A 25028-nucleotide genomic window follows, 5' to 3' on the forward strand; every position below is an offset into this window, starting at 1 on the left:
GGGGAAAGAAACGGAAGAATAAGAGTGCAAGAGAACAAGGCCAGAGAGAAATGCATGTATGTTCCACTGCTAAGAGAAAGAGAGGAATGGGCTGGTTAAACACAGCCTTGGAGACAAAACTTCCACCATCTGGAGGGCAAAAGAGAGAAAGGATTGTCTCATGTGCTTGTCAGGTTCAGCACTTGAGGTAAGGAAAGGAGGTGGGTGGAGTGAGAGGTTGAAAAGAATGTGGGGGATAAACTGCGGAGGGGCACAGAGTGGGTTGGCCAAGCTGATGCTTATCCTTACTCAAGGAGGGAGCGGAGTAGAGAGATTTCAGGGAGAGGGAAGTTGAAGTCAATAAAGAAACAAAAGGAGAGGAAAAAGAAGGAAGAATGTGTATGTTTAATGCTGTGGCTAAGATGGTTAATCATCACTATTTTGCCACAAACAAGGAAGATGTGGTTGTTGTTTTACTTCATTTCCTCCTAAACATGCATTTTAAACTCTTAACAATTCAGTGATAATAAATAAGCAGTGACAACATCAGGGTTTCCAGCTACATCTCTGCTGAATTTATAGGAGTTTAAATTGAATCATCCAGATAATACCCCCTTCACATGCATGAAAACTGTTTAAGACAAGGGTTGTTTTTTTTTTTTAATATATATATATCCACCTGAATAAGCCACACATGCAGCTGACACAATTTCAATTGATTTATAAAAACATGGCATGCAACCTTTGTTCAGACACTCATTTTCAGATAATAGTGAAAAAGCCACCAAATTTCTTCCCTACTTGCTCTTCAGAAATTCAGGTTTATACATGTTCTGATAACACAACAAAAATCAGTGATTATGGGTTCAAAAGCCGCCTAGGAAAACAGAGCACACCAATGCCTCAGGGTCATTTTCTAGTAATATATCAAATATTGTACTGGATCAAAATCTCAAAATAATTATCTCAACGATAATTCAGGAGAACTGGGCGCTCCTAGCACAATCCACTTTTTGGAGTTTCCAAGGAAGAGAGCTGTGATCCTTCTTTGTTTATTCCCCACTCTCCTGCCTCGACAGTCTTTAGTTACGGAGGCGGCAAAGGGGAGAAAATGGAAGTGAACTTATGGAGGGCCTCCTGTTTTACAACTGTTTCATTCTGCAACTCCCCTCATTTTATAGAGGAGAAAGCTTAGGTACAAAATACTGTGCCCAAAAGCAAACAGTCAGTGAGTAGAAACACCAGGACTTGGGTTGGATGTTGTCTCTTCTTGTATGAAACACAAACTGTGCACCCAGGCCCTGCCTGTCTGCCTTAGCCCAGAGGTCTCCTTTCCCATGTTACCTTTCACGCACCTTATCCTCCAGGCATGCTGAGCTACAGCAGGCCAATCCCATCCACGTGCTTCTTCACTTCCTCTGCCTGGAAAGCCCACTTCCTTTTTGTCCACATGGTTAATTCTCACTCATCTTTTAAGTTTCCGCTTAAGGGTTTGCTCCTCTGAGAACCTTTTCCTGTAATGCCCCTCAGCAGAGTTAGCAGCTTCTTCCTCTCTGCAGTCAGTGCACTTCGCAGAGTGTGCTCAGCTACCCTCAAGACTCTAAGCTACATGAAGGGGGAAACCACACCACTCAATTTTCTAAGGCTAGGGCTTTGTGCTTTGTGGGCAGCAGGTATGCACAACAATGAGTAAATGAAGAGACGATAGCAGAATGAGTGAACCATCACTCCTCAGGCCTTGCTTTTAAAACCCACTACATAGTACTGCTCTTCAAAAGGGCACATCATGCTCTGTTTGCTGAATTACTGTTCAGGCTTTCTCAGACACCATCGCTCGTCTTTATCACCACCACCACCACCACCACCACCACCACCACCACCACCACTTACTGATTAGATGTCATACATACATGCAAATATTCTCATTTGACTTTCACAATGTACCGACAGCATAATCGTGGTACTGTATTTCTGTTTCACAAAGAAGGAAAGCAGGTTTCGGAACCATGAAGCACTCAACTGGCAGGGGTAGAGCCAGGATGTGAAAGCCCCTGCTCCTTTCACTAACCACTTTACCTCCTCAATTATACCAAATCTTAGAACAGCGAGATTAACTTTATGCTACCCAAAATGGAGTGTCAACACTTCCTCTACTACTCTCTGTCCTTATCACTTTATCACATGAAAATATTCTAATTTATTAAAATTTTGTGATTTTTGACTTGTTTTAAAATACAAACTATTATCCACTATGCAATTATATCCTTTAATGTATGATCACAGAGAAAAAGGTCTTCTATTTTCAAGCCCATGGCAAGTCAAAATAAATAAAGTCAAAATTATTCACAATCGTTTAGTTTATAGTATGTAGATACATTTCAGGTTAATTTGGTCAGTTTTTACATTGTCCCAACATTCTTAATGTTTGCTCAGCTGGTTAATTTTTTTTTCTGTTTTCTGTTTTTAACTTAAGGAAGCAATTTTGTCATCAGAAAACTTAGCTAACTGGGTTCACTTCCTCTTTCAGGTCATTAGTGGAAGTATTAGGTCACAAGACTGAGCCCAGGGCACCCTTTTATCAATTTCTCTCTAATCTGAGAAGCACACATTTCAACAGTAAAGGTCTACAATATTTTTATCCCATTGGTATTTCCTTTATTTTTTGTCATTACTTTTATTTTTATTACTCTTTCTTTTGATCTATATGCTATGTGAAAAGCTGAAGAATTTGCTTATGTCTGTCTCTTGGCTGCCTAAGCTAAACCTACTTGTATTTTATATTACAGTATAGTTTTATTATGCTTATTGATGGCCAGTCACTGTAAGTAAACATAACTCACATCCACAAATCAATGAATAAATTAACAGGTGAACTGATTTGCAGAAAGTGATTCTGGTAGGGAGATAGTATTTATTCACTCTGTAGTGGGTCCTGAATAGAGTGAATGGGGAAAAAGATTAGGTCCTTCCCTTTATGGATCCATTATGCTGTCCCTGAATTCCAAAGTGTGGTTGATATCGGTGTTCAGAAGTATCTGGAAAGACCAATGCATGAACAGCACTTTCAGCAGTTCCCAGACATCAAGGGTAAATGCAAACTCTGTAATGTGAGCACAGGACCTTCATGATCTGGCCCTGGCCCACTTCTCTACCTCCATCTTTGTCTTCTTTCACATTCTTTTCTCTAGCAAAACTAAACTATGCACAATCTTCCAGCACATCAAGGGGTTTTATCTTTGAAAGTTCCTTCCTTTGCAAGTTCCCAGTGTTCATCCCCTTCCATGTTGTTCCCACTGGTGTCACGATGTTTCTCCTTCACAGGCCCTTCAAAATTCAGCTTGTGCCATTCCCTCCAGGAAGCACATACCCTGATCCCAAAGTCTGATCTTAGACGCCCCACTTTCAGGCTCTGACAGCAGTTCATTATATACCTCTATTACATCACAAGACACTTATCACATTGAATGGTCATTGTTATTTTAATTGACTGCTACATTCTTCAGTGAGGGTGTGGCAGAAACCATATCTTGATTTTGTTGCCCCAGTACTGATAGTAGGTGCTAAAAATGCTAGTCAAATAATTGTTAACCTAGTGCACAGAAATATACACCATCTTGTGCTTTGGGTCTGTAGCTTCTATTTTTGTAGTTCTGATGACTAACATTCTGTCGCTTGGTGTAGTCTTTTTTTTTTTTTTTTAAAAAAAGAAGACATTGCTGCAGTAATTGTGTGCCAAGAAGGAAGCTTGTCCAGCTGCTTCAATTTCCCATTAGTCTAAATCTTTAAAACATTTTCTGTGTTAAGATTTTATATATTGCTGTACCATTTCTTTGCTCCTTCCTGGGGAAATTACCTCATTCTAATTTGCTCTGCTCTGAAAAATATGGATCCCAGGTTCTTTGTACACACCTGATCCAGTAACGCTTGGTGTCAGTGATGGCTCCTTTTGTCATCATAGGCCTGACAGCATTTCAGCATTTCAGCATGATGACCAGGTGCTCTTGTGGTGGAATCTGCTAGCTTTCCCCCCAAATCCATTTGCCCTTCTATATTTTTCAGTCTCCTCTGAAAATGGTTGTCGCCACAGACAAAGTTCTCTACAATGGAATCTGAGCAGAAGTAACCTGCATCACTTCCAGGCTTGCCCATAAAACCCTTCCATACAGGCTCCTGTATGCTCTTTCTCCTTTTGGGATGACTGAGATGTACACATCCAGGGAATACTGGAAGGCAAGTTTTAAGGACTGCAAAGCTGTTGTCACCCTGAGTCTCTAAATGACTTCTTAGAGGACAGTCACCCCACCAACCTGGATGCCTGCCTGGGACTATTTGGTGAACACAAAAGAAAAACTTCTATTGATTTAAGTCATAGACTTTTGGGTGTCTCTTTGTTCCATAACCTAGCCTAGCCTATCCTACCCAGTGTGGAGAAGACTTTAAGAAGAGGCTAAATGATGTAAGATTCTAGCTGTAATGTTGGAAGTGGGTTAACGTCTAACAATCCCATAGACAACTGACAGTGATCCAAAGATTTCTTATTTCCATTGCTAGTTTGACCATCAACAAGAATGTCATCAACAGCATCAGATGATTACTAAAGTCTTCGGAAATACTCACAATTCATTTTCATACCACTGCATTTGTAAAGAAATGTTGTATAACAACTATTGAGGGGTTTTGTGGGGTTGCTAAATGTGGTGGGATGAATCTGAAAACTGCTAGAAAATTCTTCAGTGTTTTCTTTTAGCATAATTACTAGAACTAAGAAGTCCCAGATGACTCTCTGGTGAACTTCTGGTGCTCTTAGCCTTTTGTTCTAGTTCCCCAAACGAGTTTCCAAATGTTAAATATACTTTCCTTAGGCAGGGAGAGTTTTTTTTTTTTTTTTTTTTTTCACATTTTTACAGAAAGAGTTCTCCGAATATTTAGGGCTGGGAGATATATGTTTGAAATGGTAAAGAACTTAAAAAGGTGGATATGTAAACAACAGAGATACTCCTGATTATATGGTCCTTTTCTTTCTAAAGGGCTTCTAAGTAACCATGCTACTAAAACTCACTTTATTCTATATTTTTTTTCATGTAAGCTCTATGACTATTCCTCCCTTCCTCTTCTCAAACTCCTTACTATCAGCTGCTTAGATTTTGTTGTTGTTGTTGTTAATGTCTAGCTCACACGGAAGTGCAAAATATACAGTTTTTGGCTCCATACCATTTTCAACATGTATATACCCACATAACCACCACCCAGAAAAACATACCAAACATTTTCAGCACTCCAGAAGACTCCCTTGTATTCCATCCCCAGTCAATACCTCCTCAAAAATACAACCAACATTCTGATCTCTATCTCCATGAATTAGTTTTGTCTAATGTTAAACATTATATAAATGAAGTCATATAATTTATATACTTTGATATCTAGTTTCTTTCATTCAACATCATGCCCATGACAGTCATTCATAGTACTGCAATGTAGTAATAGTTCATTCTTTTTCATTACCGTATAGTATCCTATTGAATGAATGGTACAATTAATTTATCTGTTCTACTATTTATGGACATTTGTTCACTTTCATGTTGGGGCTATTATGAAAATACTGCCATAAACATTCTTGTAAATGTTTTACATGAACATTCATTTTCCTTGGGTATATGTCTTAAAGTATACAAGTTTTAGTAGATAATGCCAGTTTTCCAAAGTGGTTCTACCAGTTTACACTCCCACTATCAATGCACGATAGTTCCTGTTGCTTCACATTCTCATTCATTTGATACTGTCAGTCCTGTCAATTTCAGCCATTTGGTGGGTTTTAATTACTATTTCCGTGATAACTGATAATGCAAGTACCTCTACAGTTTCACGTTGGCAATTTTGATATTTCTTTTTGTCAAGTGTCTACTCAAATGCTTTGTCCATTTTTTAACTAGGTGGTGGCCAGTCTCTTTTTTTTTTTTTGAGTTGTAGAACTTCTTTAGATGTTCTGGATACAAGTCCCTTGTTGGATACACGTGTAACAAATATCTTCTCCCTCTCTGCAGTTTGTCTTTATCTTTTCTAAATGGTGTCTTTTAATGAAAAGATTTAATTTTCATAAAACATAATTTATTATTTTCTTTTATGGTAGTGCAATTTGCATCCTGTTTAAGAATTCTTTATCTGTTCTAAGGTCACTGAGATATTTACCTATGTTTTGTTTTGAGTTATTGTTCTGCCTTTGGACTTTTAAGTCTACAATCCAGCCCTAGTTAATTTTTGTGTATGATACGAAACAGGGGTCGGGTTCCTGGTATTCTGTACAGATATCTAACTGATCTAGCACAATTTTTTTAAAAGACCATTATTTTCTCCAATGAATTACAGTAATGCTGTTAACATAAATCAAGTGACCTTATATTTATGGGATTATTTATAAACTATGTAGTCTGTTCCATTGGTCTACTGGATCATTCTTTAGCCAATGCCACACTGCCTTAATTATTTTAGCTTTATAATAAGCCTTAATATCTGTAAATGTAAGTCCTCTATCTTTGTTCTTATTTTTGAAGATTATCCTGGCTATTCTACGTCCTTTGTATTTCTATGTAAGTTTATAGTCATCTTTACACTACTTACTAGCAGGATTTTGAATGGTGTTGCATTTAATCTGTGGGCCAGTTTGAAGGGTACTGACATCTTAACAAAATAAAGTTTTCTAATTCATAAATATGGCACATTCCTCCCTTTTCTTAAACCTCCTTTATTTTTTCTAAGCAATGTTTTGCAATTTTAGTATAGAAGTCTTACATGTCTGTGATAAGATGTATTTTTAGGTATTTGCCATTTTCAATTCTTAAATGTGGCTCAGAAAATAAGCCAGTGCTTAATTAAGAAATGTGAGGCATGAAGAGTATTCACATCACCTTGCTTAAGAGGTAAACAGAATATACTTCAAATGCAAAATAAATATATAATATAAATATAGTTAAAACTATCCAGGAGATTATCTGAATGTTCCAGTCTTCTTACTTTCTATGAGCTGAATGTATCTGAGCATACATTATTACTGGAGCAATGTTCTTTGAACCTGCTCCTTTATGATCTAATTAAAGCTAATGGTAGTTACTTGCAAAGCTTATGGAAGAAAAACTCAACGCTCCAGTCAATTCCTTTCATTTCCTTGACTATGCCATTTCTTCTGTCTCCCACTTCTGGGCTTTCACATATCCTACAACTCTGCCAGAAACACTCTTACCCATTTTTCCCTTTTTTCACTTGGCTACTAACTATACACTCTTCAGGCTCAGCGTAAATTGTAGAATCTCTGAGAAGCCTATCTGGACCCACTGGATAAAGTTAGTCATCCCTGCTACGTTTCCCAACAAGATCCTTTATGTTCTCTTTCCCAGAACTAGACTCCCTGCATTTCAATTGCTTGATTAATGTTTGTCTTCCCTTGTACACTTTGAATTCTAGGAAGGCAGAAGCAGTGAGTGCCTTATTCACAATTTTATTCTCAGAGCTCTGCACAGTGCCTGACACATCTTAATTGCTCAATAAATATTTGAATGAATGAGTATGAAAGTTGGGCAGAGCAGAAGAATAGGACTGTTCTTTCTTGGAAACAGAAGTCATTAAAGTCATTAAACCAGCCACTGCGATGTTCCAAAGTGGAATGAATTAAAGGGACACCCATTATCCCTGGAATCAGAGTAGTTATCTTACGGGTGATATATTTCCCCTACATTTTTATTGTTGATAAAACATAAAATTAAAAATAATATATTAAAGGGTTATTAAAGAAGGTCATCCTTTCAGAATGGCCAGCAGATCTAACACTCAGGATTTATTCTGTTTTTAAAAACATTTTGTCTTCTAAAAACTTTGTTTTTGTATTGTATGTTACAGCTTTCTATCTATTGACTTTAGTGTTCAATATATTTGTTTTTGCTTTTTTAAAGAAAACCCACTGTCACTCTAAGGTTGGCAGTGTAAAAGAGAATCTCCATGTGGGGAGATTATATCCTTGGATGGTATGTCCCTGAAGTTGCTGCCTCCATCACTAGTGTCTGCAGGGCACAGCTTCCCAGTAACAACATTAACATGTCCCTGTACAGACAATGACTATTTCCATAGTTTTCCACAACACAATGGTGATTAGGCTAGAATCTCTAACCACAACTTTCCTAAAGACTTGAGAATAACAGACAAGAAATAGACATAAGAAAAGAAAGTTACAACTAAATAGACTGATTTACAAGATTTAGTTTGCTTTTCCAGCTCTTGGTCTCCTATGGGAATGGGGGAGGATTAGCTTAGTAACCATCAGACACCTAAACCTACCTGACACCGAAACTTACCTACATGTTTAAAAGTCTTTACTTAAGAAAGTGAAGGTTCTATCGTAACAGTTAAAGATCATTCTGGGGACTTTTTCCCCAGATATTTGTCCCATTAAAGGCTATTCTAACCCCCATCTACCGATGTGGTCCTATCGCAAAGCTTGAGCAATGCAGCCGCACTGGAATATAATCCAGTAAGAGATACACACATACTGATGTGTATATGTTAGAGGGAGATGTAGAAGGTTTTTGCAGAGGGGAATACTTTGGGGACAATTACACGCATTCAGTCAACAAACAATTATTAAAACCCCTGGTAATGTGGTGGAGTGGAAACGGTATCCAATCTGGGGCTAGAAGGCTTGGGCTATGCCTGGATCAGAAGCTTCCTGCCTTTGTAACCCTGGGCAACTTATTTAACGTTTCTGAATTTCTGCCATTAGATCTGGAAGATAGGCATGAGATAAATAAGATAGAAAATGTATATGAGAAGCTTTCTTTAAAACTGTAATGCTTAATGCTATTATTAGCAGTTGCATGCAAAGCCCTGTGTTTAGCACTACAGAGGTCAATTATGCCTCTCTGTAAGGGTGGTTGTGAGGGTCAAAGAGATAAAAACATTCAAAAGCTACAGATAAGGCATGATCTCTACTCTTAAGGAAATTCCAAATTGTCAGAAAGATGAGACTTGGGCACAAACAATATATAAAACAAAGTAGTATTTGAAAAACACCCTAAGAATAAAAAATATAGACTAGCATTTACATAAATTTATTGTTCATTGCATGGTATATTATCATTAACATAGAAAATTACTTATTAGTCTCTATTAAGATGCTTATCTCACTGATAAAATAAAAAGAGCTAGTTAATTTGCTAGCATCTTCTGCATACAGAAATCAATGGGCTTTTAACTTCCAAAAGCAAGGCCATAATCACTGTGCCTTCTAAATTGGCAAATGTGGTGCCTAGTCAAACAGAAAAGTGCTCAGGTGCATTTTGAAGTGCTTGCATTTCCTATGGAAAATACCCCTCTCATTTTGTCTCTGTAGAGTAATAAGGAGCCTTACATTATAGATGTACATAATGGTCTGGTGCCATTTCCACGCTCCAAGAGGACTACAGGAAGGGCATGCACACTGCCTTTTGCTCTAGCTGTATCTTTTATCAATAAGATACAATGTGCTCAACAGTGAAAGGGCTACTCTCTTTACTTTGAAAGAACAGCTGAATTAATATCATGGGTCATTTTGTTAACAGGTGAAACAGTGTGGGGGTTGGAGAGGGGAGGAAATTTGCTCCAACCATGCTCTTCAGGGAATATATCACAATATATAAATGACAAGATAGCTTTCTCTCTTCCTAGGCCACTTAAAAATAATCCCTTTAGAATACATTTAGGTTTGAGAGAATAATTTATACTTAAAATAAAACCTAATGAACTATTGGGGATTAAAAGCCTATTGTGTGTTAAATATACATGCAAGAGTACAGAAAAGATATTGGAAGGAGATGGGAGACATGTGTACACCATCTTTAACATTATTTTGGACTACATATTTTTAAGATAGAAAAGAAAAGGCAGGGTGCCATGGCTCACACCTGTAACCCAGCACTTTGGGAGGCCAAGGCAGGCAGATCACTTGAGGTCAGGAGTTTGAGACCAGCCTGGCCAACATGGTGAAACCCTATCTTTACTAAAATACAAAAATTAGTCAGACGTGGTGGTGTGTGCCTGTAGTCCTAACTAATTGGGAGGCTGAGGTGGGAGAATTGCTTGAACCTGGGAGGCAGAGGCTGCAGTGAGCTGAGATTGTGCCACTGCACTCCAGCCTGGGCAACAGAGTGAGACTATGTCTTTAAAAAAAAAAAAAAAGGAAATGAGAGATAAATTTTTAAAATTCTGTCTTTAGTTTAAAAAACTGAAAAAGTCAGCTCATATTCAAACTTAAACAATATTATGAAACAGTAAAGATGGCTGTGTAAAATAAAAGTAAATTTTAATCCTGATCTTGCAAGAATTATAAGTGAATATATCAATGTACCTAATGTATAAAATTAGAGCAGACTTATAAAACTTTAAACCAAGTGATAAATTTAAATATATTCATCCAACCATCCATTCACCCATCCATGCATCTGGCCATCCACATCTATCCACCCACCCACCCACCCACCCACCCATTTATTCACTGATGAATCATTACACTTACTTATGCTCAGTGTGCTGTCTGGACCAGCAACATCAGCATCACCTGGGAGCTTGATAGAAATTTAATTCTTGGGCCCTAACTCGGGCCTATGGAATCAGAAACTGGGATGGGGCACATCAATACGTTTTACCAAGCCTTCCAGAAGACTCTGCTGCATACTTAAGTTTAAGAACCATCTGCCTGGAGCGAAAAGGTTAAAAGCATGCTCTTTGAAGTCAGAGAAATTTGGGGTCAAATGTTTGCATTTAGGCTTACTGCTTCTGTGATCTAGAACAAGGTCATTTGATCCAAGCGTTAATTTCCAAATCAGTAAACAGAGACACAGTATTTCAAAGCTATTGTTAGGATTAAATGAGACAATATATGCAGATGGTATCTAAAGTGTATATTGATTATACATACAGTGCTTGGTGCATAGTGAGCACTCAGGAACTGATGTCTGTTATTTTTCCAGGCATGTAAGACCCTGGGTTAGATGCTACAGGGAACACTTTGTTAATCAGACAGTTTCTTTCTTCAAGGGTCGTATTGTGAAAAAGGAGCTATACAGCATATAAATAATCATGATACACATTAGACAGTGTTAGGTGGCAAAAGAGTGGTGTATAAAGAACCCTGGGAGAGTTTTGAAAGAGTGGAGGAAGTAACATTTGAATGAGCCTTTGAAAAAGGGGAAGCTTTTGGATAGGCACAGATCAAGGGACGGCAATTCAGATGAAAGGAACGGGGGAGGAGACAGGGAATCCTGGGATACATGGTTTGGCTAATGGGATAACAGCAGGGTGACCACACAATTTATTGTCCAAACAGGGACACTCTGTGAGTGAAGAGGGGCATCATTAATAGTGAAGCCTGGACGACAAACATAAATGTGGACCATGCCAGGTACAGCAATCATATGGTCACCGTGGAGACTAGGCTGTTTGGAGTACAAGTATTGGACCTAGGGAAGGACAGTGGGCTGGATTTATGTGGTTCTGAACGACAGGCTGAGGACTTTGCTTGTTAAGCAATGGGGAGCTCCTGAAGGTCCTCAGCAGGGAAGTGGCCACAGTAGCGTGGTTTTTCGGGCAGATGAGGTTGGCAGCTCTGTGTAGGCTGCTATACGAATGGAGACAGGGGATGGATGACAGAGAGATTTCCAGGGTAAAATGATGAGATTTTGAAACCAAATAAATGGGTCAGAAAAGAGGAAAGTGAAGTTGAATCTGAAGTTAAGATTTCAAGCTGAGGTCAACAAAAACAAGGAGGGCAGGAAAAGGGGCAGATCAGGGTAAGACATCACAAGTGTACTTTCATGCATAATGTATTCAATTTGATGGGCTCCATTACTTATATGTGACAGGGCCTCAACATGCCGCTGAGATGGGGAAATATGAAAACTATTGTATTCTTATTCCAGTAATGTTGTCTCCATTTCTCAAAAGACAAGCCATTCAATATCTCAATATAGCACACAGGCTATTATCTTGTTTTGCATTTATTTATTGAACACTTAAAATTGGGCAACACAGAATGTTTATGTTGTGCTTATTATGGACCACACTCAGTTCTAAGGACTTTACAAATATTACAGATTTAATCCTCATTAGAATCTTATGAGCTTGACATGATTACACTTATGTGTCACTTAATGATGGGGATATGTTCTCAGAAACATGTTGTTAGGTGATTTCGTCCTTGTTCACACATCATATAGTGTAGTTAAATAAACCTAGATGATATAGCACCTTTACACACCTATACTTTTTTACAAAGTATATATTATATTACAAAGCACTTTTTAATGTTATATATTATATTATTAATATAATATGTATTATATATAAATCATTTTATATATAATATGTATTATATAAAAATCATTTTATATATAATATATATCATATTACATATAATAGATGTATTATATGTAATATGATATATATTTTATATATAATATATATTTTATATTATGAAGCACCCATTACACACCTATACTTTTTTACAAAGTACACATTATATTACAAAGCATTATATTACATGAGATGGCCTACTTCTCTTAGGCTGCAAACCTGTACAACATGTTATTGTACTGAATGTGGTCGGCAGTTGTAACACAATGATAAGTGTTTGTGTATCTGAACATATCTAAACACAGAAAAGGTACAGTAAAAATATGGCATAAAAGATAAAAATGATAAACCTGTTTAGGGCACTTCCCACACATGGAGCTTGCAGGCCTGGAAGTTGCTCTGGGTGAGTGAGTGGTGAGTGAATGTGAAGGCCCAGGACATTACTGTACACTACTGTAGACTGTATAAGCACCACACTTAGACTACACTAAATTTATAACAAATGTTTTTCTTTATTCAATAATAAATTAACCTTAGCTTACTGTAACTTTTTTACTTTATAAACATCTTTAAACATTTTTTATTTTTTTGACTCTTCTGTAATAATTCTTGTCATAAAGCACAAACACATTGTACAACTGTATGAAAGATTTTTTTATATCCTTATTCTATAAACTTTTTTCTATCTTTAACTTTTTTCACTTTTTAAACTACTTCGTTAAAAACTAAGACACACATTAGCCCAGATTTGCACAGAGTTAGTATCATTGAGATGTCACTAGGCAATAGGAATTGTCAGCCCCATTGTTATCTTATGGGACCACTGTCATAAAATGTCATTATATGGTGCCTGACTGTATCTCCATTTTTCAGATGAAGGCACTGAAATATTCAGAAGTTAAGAAACCTGCCTGAGATTATACTGCTATGAAGTGGGGAAGCCACAGTTTGAACCCAGGAGTTGCTCACGGCAGAGACTGAGTTCCTCACCAAGGCACCAGGCTGTGTCTTATGCTAAAGGCATCCTAAGGGAACATAATGGAATGGGGATAGGAAAAACTGTTAGATAACGTTTTCTTGGGGTGTTTTGTTATTTATACAAAAAGAAAAGGTTTTCCAGTTATAATTATCAAACTGCTTTCACAGAATCAAAATAAATAAGATACTTTGAGAGTATAGAAAAGTTATATAACTTCATATTGCATAATGACACACTTACTTGGTTTCTAAGTTTCATCATTTCTACGCTGAAAATCTCTCATCTTTTCCCTCCTCTCCATTCTTGTAGCATCCTACACAGAGCTACCAAAATTAACTTTCCTCAAAACTGCTCTTCCATGGTCGCTTCCTTGCTCAGAACCTTCATAATGACATAATTTCATAACATCTGATATCAAGGCACAGAGTCAAGATTCCAACCCAAACCACTCTGTTATGCCACCTTCCAAATGATAGGTGACTTCTCTGAATCACTTTGATTGTTACTATTTTAAAAGTGAGTGTTAAGTAAGGGTGGGAGCCTGGCAGGGATTTTTGGTAGAATTACAATTAGGGAATTATAAATATAGGACGGCAAGAGGTAGCTGGGCCTTTAGAAATTTTGGGAGGTAAGGAATATTTTAAACTTGGGGGTACCAGAGTTGCTGCCAATCCTGCCTCTCTTCAGGGCAGGGAAGGCCCCAAGGAGAGCAAGAGAGAGCCTTTTTGGCCATGGCTCCCTAGGGCAGAGAAGAAGCAAGCATTCAGGGCAGTACTCACAGGAATCAAGACAATGGTTTGGTGGGAGGGAGCATCCCTGTATTCTATCTTTCAGTGACGCAAAGAGGAGGCTAAGACTTTCTTTGATGAGGCCAGGGGACCAAGTCAAACTGTTAGGATGGTAGATGCCGAAGCTATGCTTCCCCGTGAACCAGATTTGATACCCTGGGAGAGGAGTCAATTAAAATAGAAATCAGGGGAGTGAGCCCGTGAGCCAACCCCTCTGCAAAGTCCTCATCTGATTCAGACCCTCCTGAGCTTTTACAGCACCCAGTGCCCATCGCAATCGTAGCACTTATGAGCATTCGCTTAAATATGTGTCTCCCCAACTAAACACTGCACCCTGTGAGCGCTGGGATCTGTGTTATTTGACTGTATTCCCACCAAGCCCAGAGCCTGCACAAAGCAGGTGCCCTAAGTAAAATGCCTCTGAATGAATAAAATGATGGTAGAGCTTTGATCAATTGGGGTCATTATACTAGAAGGAGGCTTATAACTCATTTAGTACAATCCTGTTGTCTTACAGATGATGTGATACCCAGAGGTTAAAGGGCTTACTAAGGTCCCATGTTGGGTTTAGTGCTAGAGCTGGACCCAGAACCCAGAACACACAGGCAGATTATTTCGCCTCCTCGCCCTGCTGGGGCATGAAGACAGAAGACAGCCCCCACAGTCATTCGAACATTTGTTGGCCGGCTATTGGGAATGCAGAATACATTTTCCCATGGAGGCAGGTTTTTTCTTCTTCTTTTTTTTAAATGGTGGTTCGGTTCCCAGGCCAGGCCACAAAAGCCTATTTACCCCATAGCTGAGCTCAACTATAAAACCAGCGGTAGCTCTGAGGCCTCACTGAACCCCCAGCTCCGAGCCTGCAGTCCGAGGGGCAGGTGGGCAGCTGGCTCTGCAAGGGGGGTGGGCAGCGCTCCCTTGAGCAGACCAGGAGTGTGGGGTGGGGGCTGGGCAGGGGGGCCGGGCAGGGGGCCCAGGCAGGGGGCCCAGGCGGCAGCTGCAGGAGCCTACAGCAGCCTCTGAATGCCTTGGTGGTTCTTAAGTGGATTGTTTGTAAGTTGGGAACTGTCTGTACTTAGAAAGGCGGATTTCAAGAGGTAGGGGATCCTATTTCACTTGAAGGCCCACAGTAATGAGGGTTCTTTATTCGTAATGAAGTAGCCACTAATTGGAGGGACGGGCTCAGGAGGCCTGGTGGAATTTTGTACTCCTGGACCAGAACTGAGTAATATTATGCAGTAGCCTGGCAACACTTTACTTTTGCATAAAATTCATATAAAAATCTACCATGAAGTGCCTGTCTGACATTCACTGTGTTTATTATTAATAATGATAATAACAGGGTAGCTTATACACAGCCTTAAGGCTAAGAAAGTAAATTGAATTCTCAGTTTCCTCCAGTTTTTTTTTTTCCCCCAGTCAGATTAGGAACATTTGGAAAGTCCTTACTCTCCGAGTGGGCTGAAACCTTTCATATTTACCCAGAGGAGACATGGCTCTAGTTTCTAAGGACTCATCCAAGAGATGATCTCTTTCTTTCCTCTGCCTCCTCAGAGAGGCAGAAACATTCCATAAACTCACAAATGTTGTAAAAGTAAATGTACAAAAAAATAATGTTAATGGAACTGAAAACATTACAGTAGAGGAATCAATTATAATAAGGTAATACAGTTAGCCCTTCTGGACTTAACGAAATGTGTTCAACTGCATGTTGAATGTTCTGGTGCCCCCTGGAGGATTCTAAAACCTCACAGAACTGGTTATTTAGTACCTTTCTTCAGATGGCTTAGAAAACCCCACAGAGGCAATGTGTTTCTTTTCTCAGGTTCAAGTCAACTTAACCTGGCTCAATCGCATGCAGAGGGACAAAGCAGGAACTCAATCTAACATTTAAAAGGTTTTTAGCCACCATAAGTTTGTCATTAGAATGGAGGTTTTTGGATCAACAACAGAAACTATTTTTGGTTAGTGAAGTTTATAAATCTAACAGTGCAAAGTTCACGGTCACGTGTGTGATCTCTCCATTTTTCTGGGCTGAGTGTTTAGTGAACAAGGAAGTTTGCTTCCATGAGCCTTGCTTTGACTTAGTGCAGAAAAATTAAACATTCTGGAAAGTTAAACATTTAGTTTCTAAATTTTTACTGCCCTGGAATTCCTCAGGGACATGACTCTAGTATGATGATGAACAAATGGTCATCAGAGTTGTTTATTCCAGTTACAGGTCAGCAGATGTGAGGAACCACATCTGACTCCAATAAGCTTTTAAGATGATAGCTGTCCATCGTTCCTGCCCTCCACTTTATACAAGAGAGACTGAAATCACTATTTTGATGTATAACATCCCTGCTATCATCTAGTCTTAGGTAATTTATCTGAAAGACACTGACCAGGTCGCACTGAATTTGCACAGAATCATGCTGGCACATAATTGTAATTATATCACAATAGCTACAACATAAATACAATATTATAGTATTGTACAGACAGTCCCGGATTTGCCATGGTTTGATTTATGACTGTTTGACTTAGAGTTTTTGACTTTGCCAAGATGCAAAAGCAACATGTATTCAGCAGAAACTGTATTTCAAGTACGCAAACGACCACTGTATTTTTCATTGTCAGTACAGTATTCAATAAATTATTGTGAGATATTAAGCACTGCAGTATAACATAGGTTTTGCGTTAGATGATTTTGCCCCACTGTGGGCTAATGCAGGCATTCTGAAAACATTTGAAGTAGCCTGCGGTAAGCTATGCTGTTTGGTAGGTTTGGTGTATTAAATGCATTTCCGATTAGGATATTTTCAACTTGATGGGTTTACTGGGCCATAACTCCATTGTAAGTCAAGGAGCATCTGTATATATGTATTATAGAATACATATTGCATATTACATATTATACAGTATTATATAGTAATATTACATATTATTACATATATTACATATAATATTACATATTATAATATTGTATAATATTATAATACAATATAAACCTCTACTAATGTCACTTTTTTCAGTGCCATTCCTTCTATTCTTTCATATACTGGATGTTTAATTTCTTAATTTGAACATTATAAAGAAATGTATTAAAATTCAAATCACAAAGACACTAACCATAATTCCAGACTTCTAGAAAAGTTGCAAGACTTCTTTGTATGCCTGGATACCCTTCACCCAGATTCCCAAAATGTTAATTCACCCAAACATTACTACATTTGTTTCATTTTCTAAATACAAACCACGCAGAATTTTCTTCTAAACTGTTTAAGAGTAAATTGCAGACACAAAGTTCCTTTATTCTTAAATACTTCAATGTATATTTCCTAAAAATAAGGAACTCTCTTATGTAACCACAGAACAATTATTGAAATAAGGAAATTAATATTAAAATAATATTATCTAATATTACAGACCTTATTGTGATTTTATTAATTGTCCCAATAACATCTTCTATAACAAAAGAAAATCTAAAATTGTACATTGCATTCAGTTGTCATACTTTTTCAGTCTCCTTTAATTTGGGAAGTTCCTGGGTCTGTCTTTGTTCAGGGCAGGTGTTTTAGAGAGTGTTCCACATTTTGGGTTGTCTGATGTGTCCTCAAACTTAAATTAAGGTGATACACCTCTAGCAGTATAACAAAAGTCATTCTGGCTTTTCCTCAGTGCATGATATCATGTGGCACATGCTGTTGGTTAGTCCCACCACTAGCAATGTTAACTTTAATCTTTTGGTTAAGATGGTGTTGGCCAGGTTTCTTCATTTGCATTGCTATTTCACCCATTGTAAATAAAAAGTATCTTGCAGGAATATACTTTGAAACAATGTAAAGACAATGTAAAGATCCTATATCTCATCAAACTTCCATCCATTAGTTTTCATATTCATAGATGATTATTGACTGAAACAATTATTTTTATGATGGCTTGCAAAATATGATTTTTGATTTTCAACATTCTACATTTATTGGTTGGCTTTCTACTGAAGCTTTCCCTTCTTCTTTGTTTGTTTACACCAGAGTAGCTCATGGATTCTTACTTTATTCAATAGTATTAAATTTACTAAAATTATTTATTTAAATTAGTAATTTATTTTAATGCTTAAATGATCCCATATTTGGCCAATGGGAGCCTCTTTGGGCTGGGCTCCTATGTCATTTTGACACATCCCCCTTATTCTGTAGGCACTTTCTTCATTTTTGGCATAACATGATGTTCCAGGCTCTATTCTACTTTACCTGCCCCAAATTTGAATTTAACCATTTCTTCAAAAAGCCCGGGTGCCTTTTAGTGGAGGGTATGTAGACACAAAGATTTGGTTTCTAGATATGCTCATTGCTACTAGAGTGAAACTGCTTCAAGGCCACCTCAGAGGACTGAGCTGGGAAATGTGTATATATATATGTGTGTGTGTGTGTGTGTGTATGTGTGTGTAAACAAATGTGTGCATATCCACAAGTACTCTCACACACAATACACATATACATATTATAATCAATGCACATCTATATTCATTTACATATATCTAAACACATACACACATGTATGTATGCATGCATGTGTGTATGTATTAGAAACCAGGAGTTTACATCCATATCTCCAATTTGAATCCAATACCGCAGAGTTCATTCTATCTCCTCCTTTTACCACAACTGTAGCTCTGTTCTCCTAAAGTGCAAAACCTGGCTCCCACTGTCCACAACTTACCTGCTCAATCCTGGAATGCATGAGGAATAGTTTCAGAATTGCTAACCTATGCTTCTGCAGAAAGAGAGGTCTACTAACTAGAGTTGAAAATTCCAAGGGATCAGTCATGACATTAAATCAGAGAGGTCAATATATTCATTCTCTAAGTTAGTCCTGTTGTCAAAATCAGCAAGAAAACAGTGGTGGCAAAAGCATTCTATCCTTCAAATCCTTCCCTCTGTAGATTTTGCCATTGCCTACCAAAGTTAGAGTTTGGCCAGACATGACAAGGAAAAAACTGTCTTTTGTTCCATTTGCTTATTTATTCATTTATTACGTTATACTCAGCCTGCTTTCATAACAAACCTTTGAGTAATAACATCTCTAAGCAGAAGAGCTAACAGAGAGAAATCAAAACCAGTATGAAGAAAAGAGGAGATGATTTTATATGGAACAGAGATGTTCTAAGAAGGTCACAGGAAACGAGGCACGAGTCTGTGATGTGTGGAGTTTGTGTGTTTGCCTGTGATGGCTGTGAACAAATTACCTCAACTGCCTCTATCCTAACCACATTCTTTTCATTTTTCCAAGTTCACTTTCAGTCTTCGGCCACATAAAATTACATAGTTATCTTCATAGATAAAATGACTTTTAAAATCTTTGCCCCTTAAACTGGTAACATGTTTGATGATATTCCATGCCTGGAACAGAACCAGTGCTCCTCCAAAGCTGGCTTGCTCTGGAATCCTGTCTGTTATACACAAACACACATATACACATGGGTGTGAACTCTCCTTCCCACTATATTATACCCTAGATCCCTGAATCAGAATCTCTGGGGCAGTGGGGTTGGGGAGACCAAATGTAATAAATGTTAATATCAGTGAAAATGACTTACAGAATCAGCCAAAAATAAATACTTTTAAAAGGTTCACATTTGTTTGTAAAATAAAAAACATTAACATCTTTTTTTCAGTTTTCTTTTTATGAAGTCAAAAGTTTATTAAATACAAATTACTTATTTGTGAGAAGAGGCTATCTCTCCTTTTAAAATTTTTGCAATTTCTAGCTTAATTAATTTTCCCAAACTGGCAAGAGTCTGACTTAAAAGTTCCTTGAGCCATCAAAAGCTATAAAAATGTTACTTCTTCTTGACCAAGTTGTTTTCTTGAAGCAGATTCTTACAAATTCAGGGGAATTTTCTAAAACATGGGCAAAGGTTTATGTATAAAAAGTTTCAGACAGCGTTTATTTGCTCACAAATGTAAGCAACCTAAAGGTCTAATGTTAGGGCATTTTATATAATAGAATATTGGGCTATTGTCATCACTTGTTTTTTTAATAAAGAATTTTTTGACACACGAAAATGCTTATGATAAATTGAAGTCCTTTAAATGTGGGAATTTGGTCTTTTTCTGTGTTAAATCTCCAATGTCCATGCAATGCTAACCACTTAATAGGTGCTCCAAAAAACATTTTTTATGTTGAGTTGAAATAATAAAGCATTAATAATTATATGTGTGGGAGAAAATATTTACAAAAGACATGTATGCATATATGATAAAGGACATGTTATTCAAAATATACAAAGAAACTTCAAAACTCAACAGTAAGAAAAGAACCTGATTTAAAAAGTAGCAAAATATATGAATAGATACTTTACCAAAAATGACATACAGATGGCTAATAAGCATATGAAAAGATGCCCAATATCATATGTCATTAGGGAACTGCTAATTAAAACAACAATGAGATAATACATACATACTAGAATGGCTAAAATCCAAAATACTGACATCAAATGCTGGTGAGGATGTGAGAATACAAAAAAAAGGGGCTGGGTGCAGTGGCTCACGCCTGTAATTCCAGTAGTTTGAGAGGATGAGGTGGGCAGATCCCTGGATCTTTTGAGGTCAGGAGTTCAAGACCAGCCTGGCCATCGTGGTGAAACTCTATCTCTACTAAAAATAGAAAAAATTAGCCAGGTATGGTGGCACACGCTTGTAATCCCAGCTACTTTGGGAGGCTGAGGCAGGAGAATCCTTGAACCTGGGAGGCAGAGGTTGTAGTGAGCCAAGATCATACCATTGCACTCCAGTCTGGGCAACAAGAGTGAAACTCCATCTCAAAAAAACAAAAACAAAAACAAAAACAAAATGTATCGCCACTTTGAAAGACAGTTTGACAGTTTCTTAAAAAACTAAAGTTCGTACCATGTGATCTAGCAACAGTGCTCCTTGGTGTCTACCCGGAGTTAAAAACATTCAGCTGGGCACACTGGTTCATGCCTGTAATCCCAGCACTTTGGGAGGCCAAGGGGGGAGGATCCCAAGGTCAGGAGTTCAAGACCAGCCTGGCCAACACAGTGAAACCCCGTCTCTACTAAAATACACAAATTAGTCAGGCATGGTGGTACATGCTTGTAGTCCCAGCTACTTGGGAGGCTGAGACAGGAGAATTGCTTGAACCTGGGAGGCGGAGGTTGTGGTGAGCCAAGATGGAGCCACTGCATTCCAGCCTGGGCAACAGAGTGAGGCTCCATCTCACAAAACAACAACAACAACAAAAAAATCCATACAAAAACCTATACATGAATGTTTACAGCATCTTTATTCATAATTGCAAAAAATTGGAAGCAACCAAGATGCCCTTTGGTAGATGAATAGATGAAAAAACTGTGATACATCCAGACAATGAAATATTATTTAGTACTAAAAGGAAATGAGATAACAAGACATGAAAATAAATGGAGAAATTTAAGTATATATTACTAAGTGAAAGACACCAATCTGAAAAGGCTAGGTACTATATGATTCCAGTTATATGACATTCTGAAAAAGGTGGAACTATGAAGGCAGTAAAAAGATCAGTGGTTACCAGGGGCTCAGGAAGATAGAAGGATGAATAGGTGAAGCACAGATGATTGTTAGGGTGATTAAACTACCCATATGCTACTAGAATGGTGGGTACATGTCACTATACATTTGTCAAAACAGAATCTACAACACAAAGAGTGAACCCTAATGTAAACTCTAGACTTTGGTTGATAATAATGTGTCAACCTTGGCTCATTAATTGTAAAAAATGTACTGCACTGATGGGGGATGCTGATGGTGAGGGAGGCTGTGTGTATGCACCGGGTATGTGTGTTGTGGGGTGCTTGGGATGTGAGGAGTGAGTACGCAGAAGCTCTGTATCTTTCTCTCAATTTTGCTGTGAAGCTAAAAACTGCTCTTAAAATAGTCTCTTAACTTTACATATAATTTAATATACAATATACTGATGTGGTTTGGCTGTATCCCCACCCAAATCTCACCTTGAATTGTAGTAATTCAATTATCACAGGGGCCAGGTGAAGATAAATGAATCATGGCAGTTCCCCCATACTGTTCTAGTGGTAGTGAATATGTCTCACCAGATCTGATGGTTGTATAAATGGGAGATCCCCTGCACAAGCTTTCTTTCCTCCCACCATGTGACACGTGACTTTGCTCCTCATTCACTTTCCGTCATGATTGTGAGGCCTCCCCAGCCATGTGGAACCGTGAGTCAATTAAACTTCTTCCCTTTACAAATTACTCAGCCTCGGGTATATCTTTATTAGCAGACATATATATATAATTTTTCTACACATGAGCATTTTAAATACGTATGTACCTTTGGGAAAGGGTGAAAAAGACAGATGTGAATCCTTAATGTAGATGCTGGAAAAAAAAAAGACAGATGGTAAAGACGAGAAAAGATAGTAACAATTATGCTTCAGATCCTCAAAAAATGGCTACCATTTGCCAATCACATTAAAAAAAAGCAGAAGAGGCTGGGTGCGGTGGCTCACGCCAGTAATCCCAGCACTTTGAGAGGCCAAGGCAGGCAGATTACAAGGTCAGGAGTTCAAGACCAGCCTGGCCAACATGATGAAACTCCATCTCTACTAAAAATACAAAAATTAGCTGGGCATGGTGGCGCATGCCTGTAGTCCCAGCTACTCAGGAGGCTGAAGCAGGAGAATCACTTGAACCTGGGAGGTGGAGGTTGCAGTGAGCCGTGATCGCACCACTGCACTCCAGCTTGGGCAACAGAGTGAGACTTTGTCTCAGAAAAAAGAAGAAGAAAGAAAGAAGAAAGAAGGAAGAAGAAGAAAAATGGAATCTTTCTATTAACAATGAAGGGTGGAAGCCATCCATTTAGCTCTACTCACCCCTGAAAGCCCACCAAAAACTCTAAACGGGGCACAAATGAGAACAAAGAAGATGGGAAAAGAGACTATCACTACTAAACATTGGAAGCTGGAAAGGAGATAGATGAGTTATAACTAAATGAACAGACCCAAGAAAGCTAAATCCAAATCTGGCAATGGAAAAAACCTAGAAACTAGCTGGTTAATTCAGAACTCTCAAAGTTTTGTGAACTGATGGTTTGGATACCTTTGGAAGTGGAAGTGATAGTGGGGTTAATAAGAGCAACCTTGGCTGAATGTCTGTTTAATTCGTTAAATGCCCAGATCCCTCCCTTTACTTCAAGCAGGAAAGGCTGCTTTTCTGAAGAATGTAAAACAGAGGGATATGCTTTGGAAACCCACGGACAGCTGAAGGCATGGACACTGTTATGAACCCAGGGAGATGAGAGGGAGTTTACATACTAAATGTTGATAGTCTGGCTCCTTCCCCTACCCTGGCTCCCACAATTTTGGCAATAATATATATTCTCTTCAAGCAAAAAGTGAAACAGTCTCCCCTATGGAATCTGCCAAGTGCAAGAAAATATATGCTAAATACATAATATACTCTTTAGAATATACTAAAGATACTGACAACCATGTCACTCTTTAATGAACCACAGTTGACAAATTCCACCCATATACACAGAGCATCTAAGCAGCTTTTCAGGGTCTCTTTCTTTCATATGAGCCCATAATCAAAGATTTTTAGCCCTTTGAGGCCAACCTTTTTAATTAGTCTACAGACAACAGAGAGAGCTGAAAGATGCAAATGGGAGGCCAGTAGAGATATTTCAGGTAGAAGAAAAACAATTCACATCTTCAGAGAGATGAAGAAATACCTTACTCATAAAGCAAGAACAGGATGTTATAAAAAAGGAACATTAAAAAATAAGCAAAAATCTCTAAGAAATAGATGGATTGATGATAAAGCTTAACAGACTTCTCAAAAAGTAGAGCAAGAAGATTAAAAAATAGGATAGGAAAAGATAATACATAGTAACAACAATGGTTGTAGTTTCATATCAATGGTCAGAATGCTATTGTCTGAAATTTTCAATGAGATGAACATTTGAGTTGTAAGAAAGTTCCACATCCATCTGGTTTCTACATTTTATGATTCTGCTTTCCAATTGTAAGTCATCGGAAATGACAGCAAGTCTTGGTTTAGTAACACATTTATACTTAGTTTACTAAATATGTTGTTGAACGTTTTGTGGAAACGTCATGAAAGAAAACATCAGAAGTTCTTGCCCTCATTGGACAGAGTCTCCTCTTAGACAATACATGAATGAATCAGTTAAATCTAGCTTTTTAACAGCACCATATTTCTTTTTAGAACTTTTTCTGAATGGAGCACTGTTCACTGTTTACATTTATAAAGCTAGTTATTCTGAGTTAATACATCAATATTTTCATCTCAAATTTTACACTATCATGAATTTCTTTGGAATTATTGATCCATGTGTGTGAATAGGCAGATATAATACAATACAATGGTAACAATGAAAATGAAAATTAAAGAAATATAAGCAGCAACACATCAACAGTCTGAAAATACATTAGCCATGAGAAACTGCCCTCTGATAAGTGAATGTTTGCCAAGACATAAAGACTACTGACCACTGACCAGTAACATCTTTTGAGGACTGGGTGTACTTTGAAGAGTGTGGAGTTAGAAAGCAAAAGGATTTCTGTGCAAATCATGGTAATTTCAATATAACAATAATAATACTTATTTCAAATTTGTAACATGTTTGTGGACCAAATTTTTGGCTCTCTCAAACCAACAAATTGTCTAGAGTCTATTTAAAGGACAAATGGTTAGGGAAACCCTGTTCTTTGGAAGTGAAACTACGGACCAGCCTGCACGTAGCTCATCAAAAAGCCTCAGGCTATAAGCATAAGAGGTAGGCAGAATCCAAAACAATGACCAGAAAGAAGCTGCAGAGTTTAAGGATGGAAGCAGAGGTGGAATTATATGAAAATAAGGACGCTTGAGTCTCAGGGCCCC

The 25028-nt window shown here is 37.9% G+C and overlaps 1 protein-coding gene across 16 annotated transcripts in view; it reads right to left on the reverse strand.

Annotated features, from left to right (window-relative positions):
- The window catches only part of LOC105475578 (islet cell autoantigen 1), a 157168-nt gene that overhangs the window by 64331 nt on the left and 67809 nt on the right, over positions 1–25028 (reverse strand). The gene's annotated exons all lie outside the window — the stretch shown is intronic.

The sequence above is a fragment of the Macaca nemestrina genome, chromosome 4, assembly GCF_043159975.1.
Source record: "Macaca nemestrina isolate mMacNem1 chromosome 4, mMacNem.hap1, whole genome shotgun sequence".
In the NCBI taxonomy this organism is placed as follows: Eukaryota; Metazoa; Chordata; class Mammalia; order Primates; family Cercopithecidae; genus Macaca; species Macaca nemestrina.